Source organism: Rhincodon typus, chromosome 13, assembly GCF_021869965.1.
Source record: "Rhincodon typus isolate 14 chromosome 13, sRhiTyp1.1, whole genome shotgun sequence".
Taxonomy (NCBI): domain Eukaryota; kingdom Metazoa; phylum Chordata; class Chondrichthyes; order Orectolobiformes; family Rhincodontidae; genus Rhincodon; species Rhincodon typus.
Window position 1 is genome coordinate 62,514,271 of NC_063344.1, and position 9,730 is coordinate 62,524,000.

General features: G+C 40.5%; 1 long non-coding RNA gene across 1 annotated transcript; it reads right to left on the reverse strand.

Moving 5' to 3' along the window:
* Window positions 1–377: 377 nt before the first annotated feature.
* Window positions 378–8,983, reverse strand: LOC125484723. The gene is made up of 2 exons (XR_007263537.1): window positions 8,379–8,983; window positions 378–609 (listed from the first exon to the last, which is right to left on the reverse strand). It is a non-coding gene; the product is annotated as an uncharacterized LOC125484723 (long non-coding RNA).
* Window positions 8,984–9,730: the final 747 nt, after the last annotated feature.

Genomic DNA, 9,730 nt, shown 5'->3' on the forward strand with positions numbered 1-9,730 from the left:
CCAACTCTAAATCAGAGTATTGAGACTTTTTCAGAGGGTCCCTGAAAATGGGGTCTGCCAGAGGAATTTAAAATTACTTGAATAATTCATACAGAGGTCAGTGCATCAAAATCTCCATGGGATTCCAACCACATCATGCCTTATCTGTGTGGTTTCCAGAGATTTGGATACAGAAAAATCTGGGCCTCTTAAATTACCATGGAAACTATAAAAGGATAGCAATGGCAGTATAATCATGATACATCAAATCACAAAAGGGCCCCGCACATAAATTCATGTTAAGCAGAGCTCCTAGGTAGCCGAGGAAACCCTTATGCAACCTGATCTCCTGGAAATGAATCTTATGTAAGAGAAAATGAAAATACTGTCAAAGTAAATATGTGAGAAATATCTTTATTTTTCAATTCATTTGTAACTTACAATGGCCTGACCTTGTACTGTAAAACATATTGAAAACCGCTGGGCGTTAACTCTGAAAACACTCAGCAATTTTTTCTGCTTTGCATGCTGGTCCCAAACAAGTCTGCCATGTTTCTAATGCAGTCAAATGTGTTTCCAGTGGTTTTGTGCTGCAGTGCGAAATCCTGGAACATCCATTCGTGGCTTCAGCTAAAGGAAAAGGCAAGTGAGGATTCATCAGATTCTTTAGGATCATCAGGGTGCAACGCAATATGGCTTCTTAGACTTTCCTATCAGAAGAAGTGGCAGCTTTTCAGTGTCATAATATTATTGCAGACCATAGCACATTCCTTGCTTCGCTTTCCATTATTACACATTTCATCTTTAAACATTAAAGAGCGATCTGGTAAAAGACAGTAAAACAATCCAATTTCATTTGCATTAAAAATGTATCTCGATACATACTCATTCAGGACTTGGGCAAACCTATTTGTTGTCACCATGGCAAACATGCCCATGATTTTGCACTCAAGCATGGCCTAACTCCACTCTGATCGGTTGCTGCGGTCATATAATGAGAATGCATACATTCAGCTAATCTGGATTTACTGCCGGCAGCAATGCCTGGCTATTTCACCAAAACCTGAATTGTGGTTTCTCTGAATTCGACTCATTGCAATTTCACTCTTTAGCAAAGGAGGTATTTCAGTCTGACACTTGTATGTCAACTGGAGCTATCTAGTCTCATTTCAATTTTCTCATTTTCTTCTTTTTTTATTTTCTTCCTTTTCAAGTGATACTTAAAATTACGGTATCTGCGGCAAAAGTGTTCATGTACTAATAATATATATTATCAAGTTTCCTTTCATTCTTTTGGGATGATCTTTAGTCTAAGACTTTTCCTTGCCAATTAAATAAATAGCGGAAAAGTTATCAGTATGTAATTTTTTAAAAAATTCATAGTTTTGAAATCTCTATTAGATCTATCTCAAACTTTTACTTTTCTTTGAAAGAAAAGCTTTTCAAGCCATCACAATGAATACCACCCTTTACTGCCAGTATCCCTCTATTCATTTACTCATCCTCAGGAAAGTGAACATTGTTTAAGACCAGCATTTACTGCTATCTCTATTGCCTCCCAGCAGCAGGTAGTTGACAGCCTTTTTGAACCATTACAGTCCATGTGGTGCAAGTACATCCACATTACTGTTAAGGAGGAGTTGCAGTAATTTGTCAGAACACAAACTCAGCATTGGTGAGCAGGTTATTGCTATTTAAGTGCGATTTGATAGCATGGTTAATGATGTCTTCCATCAATTTACTGATGGCTGAGTGTAGACTAAAGAGGCAGTAATTAGCCAGACTGAATTTGCCATAATTTTTATGGAACAAACATACCAAGGTAATTTTCTGCCTGTTAATTAAACACCATCATTGGAGCTTGGTAGGGGCACAGGTAGTTCTAGAGTGCAAAACTTCGGTACTACAGCTGAAATGTTGTCAGGGCTCATGTGCTTAGTGATATCACATGGAGTTAATGACATGGTTGAAGACTGGCATCTGTGATATTGGGGACCACTGAAGGAGACCACGATAAATCATCCAATCAGCACTTCTGGTTTAATACAATCGTAAATATTCAGTTGTATATTTTGCACTGATTCGCTGGGTACCCACATTATTGAGAGTGAGGATACTTGTGAAGCCTGTTCCTCTAGTTATTTACTTAACTGTCCACCTCCATTCATGATCAGATGTGACAGGTCTGTGGAGCTTTGATCTGATCCATTGGCTATGGGATTGCTTTCACTTTTTAGCATCCACTTAGATCTAGTTTGTAGCTTCATCAGGGTAGCACCTCATGTTTAGGTGTATATGGCACTGCTCCTGGCATGCACTCCTGTATTCTACTGAACCAGGATTCTTCCTCGATGGTAATGATATAGTGAGATTACTGGCTGTGATTAAAAACAATTCTGCTGTTGATGATGGACCCACTATGCTTCATGGATGCCTAGTTTGAGCTCCTCAGATCTGATCTGAATCTCACAGAATCACAGATTGCATGGTGCAGAGGAGGCCATTTAGCCCATCATATCTGCAAGGAGCATTATGACTGACTGTCATTCTCCAGCCTTTTCTCCATATCTTTGCACATTGTTTCTATTCAAATAGTCATCTCACAGCTTCATGAATGCTTCAATTGGCTCTGCCTTTGCCACACTCTCAGCCAATACATTTCAGACCTAAACTATTTCTTATGCGAAAATGTTGTTTTCTTACATCAAATGCACAAATCACTTTAAACTTGTACCCTTTTGTTCTTGATCCTTTTACAAGTGGGGACAGTTTCCCCCTCTTCACTTCCATTATTTTGAAAACTTCTATCAGATCTTCTCAGCTTTCTTCTCAACAAGGAGGACAGACTCAACTTCTATAATCAATTGTCACAATTGAAGTTTCTCATCCCTGTAACATCTTTGTAAATCTCTTCTGCACTGCATTCTCCAATGCATTCACATCCTTCTTATAATGTACGCTCAGAACAATACATGATACTACAGCTGAGGGCTAATAGTTTTCTTGTAGAGATTCAGCATAACCTCCTTGCTCTTACGCTCTATGTTCCTATTGATAAAGCCCACTATACTGTGTGTTTTATTAACTGGCCTGTTACCTTCAATGATCTATGTATAGATCTACAATAAGTCTCTTTGCTCCTCCTCGTTCTTAAGTACTATACCTTGTATTTATACTGTGTCCATGTTCTTCCTATCAGAATGCATTACTTCATACAACTCTGAATTAACTCCATCAGCCATCTATCTGCCAACTCTACCAACTTGTCCATGTCTTTTTGAAGTTCTACCCCGTTCTTCTCACTGTTTATAATGCTTCCAAGTTTAGTATAATCTGCAAACTCTAAAATTGTTCCTGTATAAAAAATCTAGATTAATAATATGTATCAAAAATAAACAAGGGTCACAATGTTAACCCGAAATCTCCAGAGCATAAAAAAAATTCATTGATAATTACTCCCTGTCTTCTATTACTCAGCCAATTTTTTATCCATGTTGCTCCTGCCCATTTTATTCAATGAGCTATAACATTTCTTGTAGGACAGTAGTGGCACAGAGCCTTTGAAAGTTCATGTAAAGGTAAAGGTAACATTACCATAGTTTTACCAGACCATAGGTTCTGTCATTAGAGAAATGACTGGTGGTGGTTTAACCTGAGGCCCGCCACACTCGGGCAAGGGGTGAGGCTGAGATGGAGATTCTTGAACGGTTACCTCAACTAGTGTGGGAATCGAACCCACACTGTCCACATACACCCACATCAACAGCATTTCCCTTATTAATCCTTTCTGTTAACTCCTCAAAACTTAGTCAAACATGATTCTTGTTTAGAATTCCATGCTGGCTGTTCCTAAACAAGCTACCATTTTCCATGTGATTCCAAATTCTACCTCAAATAATTGTTTCTGGAAGCCTCCCCAACACCAAAGTTAAACTGACCAGTCTGTAATTGCTGGGCTTATCCTTACAATGTTTTGAATGAGGGCAAAATGTCTGTGATTTTCCAGTCTTCTGGTACTTCACCTCAGTCCAGGAAGACTCTAAAATTATAGTCAGTGCCCTTGCAATTTCCTGTGTTACTTCCTTCAGTATCCTTGGATGCATCTCAACTAGTCCTGGTGCCTTGTCAACTTTTAGTATTGAGAGCAACACCTCTTCCTTATCAAGTGACAGATCTTCCTCCTCTGTCAACACTGCCTGGGTAGTATCTACCTCCTTGGTAACCACAGATGCAAAGTATTCATTTAACATCCCAGCTGTGCCCCTTGCCTCCATGTGTAAATCCCTTTTTGGTCCCTAATCTACCCAGTCCTCATTTTACTACCGTTTTACTATTGACGTGCCCATAGAAGACTTTAGGATTCATCTTTATGTTGGCAGCCAGTTTTCTTTCGTAAGCCCTCTTTCCTTCTCTACTAAGCTTTTTCACCTCCCCTCTGAATCTTCTATATTCCTCTTGATTTTCAATTGTATTATCTACCTGACATGTGTCAGAGTCACATCTTTTCTTCTTTATTTTAATTTCTATCTCCTTTTTCATCCATCGAGCTCTAGAGGTGTTTCCACCCCATTTCCCTTTTAAGAGAATAAACCTTGACTATACCTGAACTATCTCTTCTTTGGAGGTAGCCCATTGTTCAGTTCCAGTGTTTCCAGTCAATGATTTGTTCCAATTTATCTGACCCAGTTCGTTCTTGCCCCATTGAAGTCAGCTCTCCACCAGTTAATTATTCTAACTCTGGATTGGCAGTTGTCCTTTTCTAGCATCATCCTAAATCTTACAATACAATGATCACTGCCTCCTACATGATACCACACTGACACTTGGTCTACTTGGTCCACTTCATTTCCAAGAACTAGGTCCAACGTCATTTCCCAAACAGACAGATACATACAGCTTTGGGGAATGCAGTTGATGGATGCACTTGTGTCGGGTTAATGAAGGCCTGGTCAAGTAGGTTTTGTCCTTTTGTTGATTTCTTAATCTACAAACTCAGTCCGACAGATTATGTTCTTCATGACTCGGCCAGCTGGTTCAGTAATGGTACTGCCAAGCCATTCTTATTAATAAACATTGGTGTACCCCAACCAGAGGGGATTCTGTGGCCTTGGTACCCTCGATGCTTCTTCCAAGTGATGTTCAACATATAGGAGTACAACTCATCAACTGAGGGATGGTGGTAGGTGGTAATCTTCAGGACATTTGCCTGTCAATGTTTGCCCTGCTGCCATTAAAATTCATGGTGTTTGCAGTCAATGTTGAGGACTCCCGTGCTAACTCCATCCTAGCTATATACCACCATGCTGTACCAGTGTTTGGCCAGTTCTGTTGGTGAGACAAATCTATGCAGGAATGGTGATGAAGGGGGCTGGGATATCGGTTGAAAAGTATGATTCATTGAGCGAGATTATATCAGGTTGTTGCTTGATTAATCTCTAAGACAGCTCTCCCAACTTTGACACAAGGAGAACTTTATAGAGTCTACTGGGCAGGGTGTACCATTGCTGTGGTCTAGCAAGGCTCTCAATGACAGGACCAAATATCCACCATCACATTCTCTCGACATCTGCGGATGTGTAATGCACGTTTCGTTTTCAGCATTGCTCACATCTGGAGAATGACAATATAAAGTGAAAGCTGTGTGTTTTCATAGAACTTGACCATAACCACCTTAGGCCATAACCAACAGTCATGCTCTAGTTGCCATGTCTTAGCCTTCTAATTGATCATTCTTTATGGTACATTTTACTTCAATTTCTACTATATATCTCCCCCATACCCTGTTGTATTTTAGGTTGCTTAGGGGGCTTCAATGGTACGTTCAATGGAAACTATTTTGACACAAGTAATCAGGGCTTACTTGGAAAATACAGTGTCAGCGTGGAAGATCACACAAGAAAGTTCAGACCTTTAGTCAATCTAATTTCCAAAAACATTAGTTTCCAAAGGATGTCTCCTCCTAAGTAGTATTCACACACTACTGGATACACTTTCCTCAGCAGCCTGTCATTTGTGACATAAATGGTAACATGCAGAGATTACCTAGCAGGTATCAACTAGGAAAAATAAATCAGCTAACAAAAAAAAATGGAGACAATTCAAAAATACTAACAATAAAGATAATTCAACAAACACTAACAGGCAAAATAACTTGGCAAATGCAAATGGGGACAAACATCTGTTCTTGATTTGTAAGAGATCTGTGGCTCAGAATAAAGAATTATTTTTTCATTTTCTTGTCTACCAATGGATGCTGCCAAAATACATACAAGCACCATATGTTGATGGGAATGTGGGCACCATGAGACAGCTACAAAATGTCAGGCAGCTTGACCAGAAGTATTGACCCTCAGGCAGAACTTAGTGAACTTCTGCTATAAGTGTAATTGCTGCAGTTAGTTTGGGGATTGAGCCTGAAAGAAAACAATTCAGTTTGTGTTATTTATGGTACCTGCATTTGCTCAGTAATAATGCTCTTTATCTTTGAATAAGAATGTAGTAGCTTCAAGCACCTTTCCAGCTAGCATTTCAGCATGCAATTTGGAATGTCAGTCTGGCGCAGAAGGGTGCACTGCAATCACAGATGTCATCTTTGGAATAAGGTATGAAACTGAGACCAGTCAAGCTCCGTGCAAAAGATTCTATGTCTGCTGACTTCCCTCAAAACAAAAGCATGTAGAAATTTGCCTCATTGCTGTTCAAGGAATCACGCTGTGTGCAGTTCTGCTATTTGCCCATTACAAACTTTGACAATCCTTTACAAGTAATTCATTGACTGCGAAACTATTTGGCTGCTTGTTATTTATTTCAATTACACTGTAAACAATGTATTTATCCATTGAGATTGTAACATTTCTGAAAATATGTTTTGATTGATTCACTGCCATCTGTTTAAATTAATTAAATTGGTTATATTGGAATGAGAGGATTAATACACATTTTCTAAATATTTTACTTTTTATTGGAAAGTAACAACTTGCTAAATAGCAAGTTTGTCTATGAAGGCAATTTTCACCTGCTAACCAGTCTATTCAAGCAGAAACAATAAGTGATCTGCAGTTTAATTCTTTTTTTCAATTGTTCACCACTTTTTAAAAAATATTTCATGGACTATGGCATGGCTAGTATTTGTTGCTTGTCCCTAATTGCTCCTTGATTTGCTATGTCATTTCACAGGGCAATTACAGTCAATCACATTGCTGTGGGTCTGGAGTTATGCGTGCACCAAAATAGGTAAAGGCGGCAGATTTTCTTACCTAAAGGATTATCAGTGAATCAAATAAGTTTTTGCAACAATTGACGATGCTTGTCATTCACCATTATTGAGACCAGCTTTCTACTGCAGATTTATTAATTAAATTTAAGTTCCACCAGCAGCAGTGATAAGAATTTGTGCTCCAGAAAAATTAATCTGGATGTTGGATTACTAATCCAAGGACATTGCTGGCACACCATTATCTCTGCCTTGGAAGTATAAAGTCTAGACAAGCCTGCAAAACAGGCAGGAGCTGAATTGATACTTCAACCAAGGGCTACATCATTTTTGTGGGACATTGTTTCCAATATTCAGTGCCAAAAGCAAGACACATTCCACATTTGCCCATTTACAGGACTAATTTTTCAACAACCCAATCAGTTATTCCTAAAGAGTCCACAGAGGTCCACTAAAAAAAAGTACCACAGAAATACTGTTGTTGGTCACTTAGTGCCACCCTCGAAACTTTTTACAGTTGAGTCACCAGATGTCTCTGCTTCAGGCTGAACAACTGCCCTCCAGCCTTATCTAGTCTTTAGCAACTCACAAACCCAGTGCAATGTTTCAAGCCTTAGGTCATTCTTCAGTAAAGGCTGTGTGGCAACCTGATAAGAGGCATTTAAAATTATGAAAGATTTTGAAAGTGAATTCATTGATAATGTTTTCTTTCTTGAGGGTGAGTAAAGGTGATCTTTACAAGATAGTCACTAAGAAATCCAATAAGGAATTCAGAATAAATTTATTTACCCAAGGAGTGATGAGAATGTGAAACTCACTGTCACATGGCATGGTTTAAGTAAATATTATTGATACATTCAAGGCGAAGCTGTACATGGGAAGAGAATCGAGAATTACAATGATGAATTTAGATGAGGAAAGATGAGAGAAAGCTCAGATGAAGCATGAACATGGACCACTTGGGCTGAATGTTCGGTCATTAGTATATGTATATGTGCGTGATACGGGTATGAACTGGTCAGTGCGCTACTCTACTCAATGCTTGCTGAATTCAGGCATTGAAACATTGATATTGCATTCTGAGCATATTGGAGGCAACCAAACTGACACATGGGCTCCCAAGGGTCAAGGGTCACTGTCAGAGGTTATTCTCCTGTGAGGCCGGAGAGTCCAAAGGTTCACTTACCAGTCTGCTGCACACAAACTCCTCACGGGGCACCAGAGAGTAACACCACACATATCTGCAACCATAATGTGGGTCTTAGTGGGCATGGAGGATGGGCTGGGGGGCAGTGGGTGTCCGTGGTCGTTGCTGTTGTCAGCCCCGGTGACGGTTGGCACCTTCTCTTTCCTTTATTTTTCACATTCTGTGCTCTCCCTCCCAGCCTTTTCCGACTCCGCGTCGCATTGGGATCGCGGGGGAGGTTGGGCGGGGGGGGCGGTGGGAGGGGTTGCTCAAGGAAGGCTCCGGCCCCCAAGCTTCGGCCAGCCGAGCGCGCGCAGCACCAGCTGACCGTTAATTTAAACGGCCGCCGCGCGTGAGCGTGTTTGCGGTGCGCGCCCGCCCGGAGAGGGGACGATCAGTTAGTCAGTCATTGAATGAGCGGGCGGGCGAAGGGGCTGAGAAACTTCCCTCCGCCGTTTGGGCTCGTCCTTCTGCAGGAGGCAATAGGTTTATCGCCTTATGAGGCGGATAGGAACAGTCTCCGGGGTGCATTCGGAGTCCCACTGCACATCAAGGAGCTGAACTCTTCGAACCTGACCCACAGCCACTGCAATCGCCGACGCTGCTTCTGGGAATCGACTCTAAACTTCCGTACGAAACTGAAAGAACAAGAGTAGATGTTTCCGCACAAGCCCGAGTCAGAGACAGTGGTTTTTCGACCTTCTCTCATTTAAGGAACCCCCACAATATAGTGTATGAAATGCTGTGGAATCCTGTCCTCCAAATCAAACGTGAAAACAAAGTAGTACACAATTGAGCAAATGAATGAACGTGCAAAGAAGTCTTTTTTAAAAATTAAAACTATATTCAAAACTCTAGTAAAATGTTCAAATTACCTGAAAATTGGGTGGAAACTTTGAAAGATACTCGGATTCTGGGGAAATCTGGTTGAAAAACACTTTTTCTCCACAACATTCACTTGCATTGACCACTGAGAACATTCAACTTGTCACTTGATAATTGTGTTTCGCTGTGAGTTGGGGATAATTACAGAGAAAATTATGCTTTCATCCATCAGACCCCAGCCTCCCTGCCACACAGCATTCAACCCTTTTATTTATTAATTGGAGTATGAGAACCAACTCAGTGCCTTAGGTGCCAGGACCCTTATTACTTCTAGGTACATTTTACAGCCATCCTTATTCATTCTTTGCACTCCCAAGAATCAAGCAGTCCGACGTGCTCCCTATGGATCATATTTTCCCCCACTTTATGCACAGAGGATTATTGAGTGTCCTGGCTGTTTTGTTTATGGTTGTAGAATTCAGTAGCAACCATGCAACGATACCAAGGAGCTGCACACCACTGGGCAT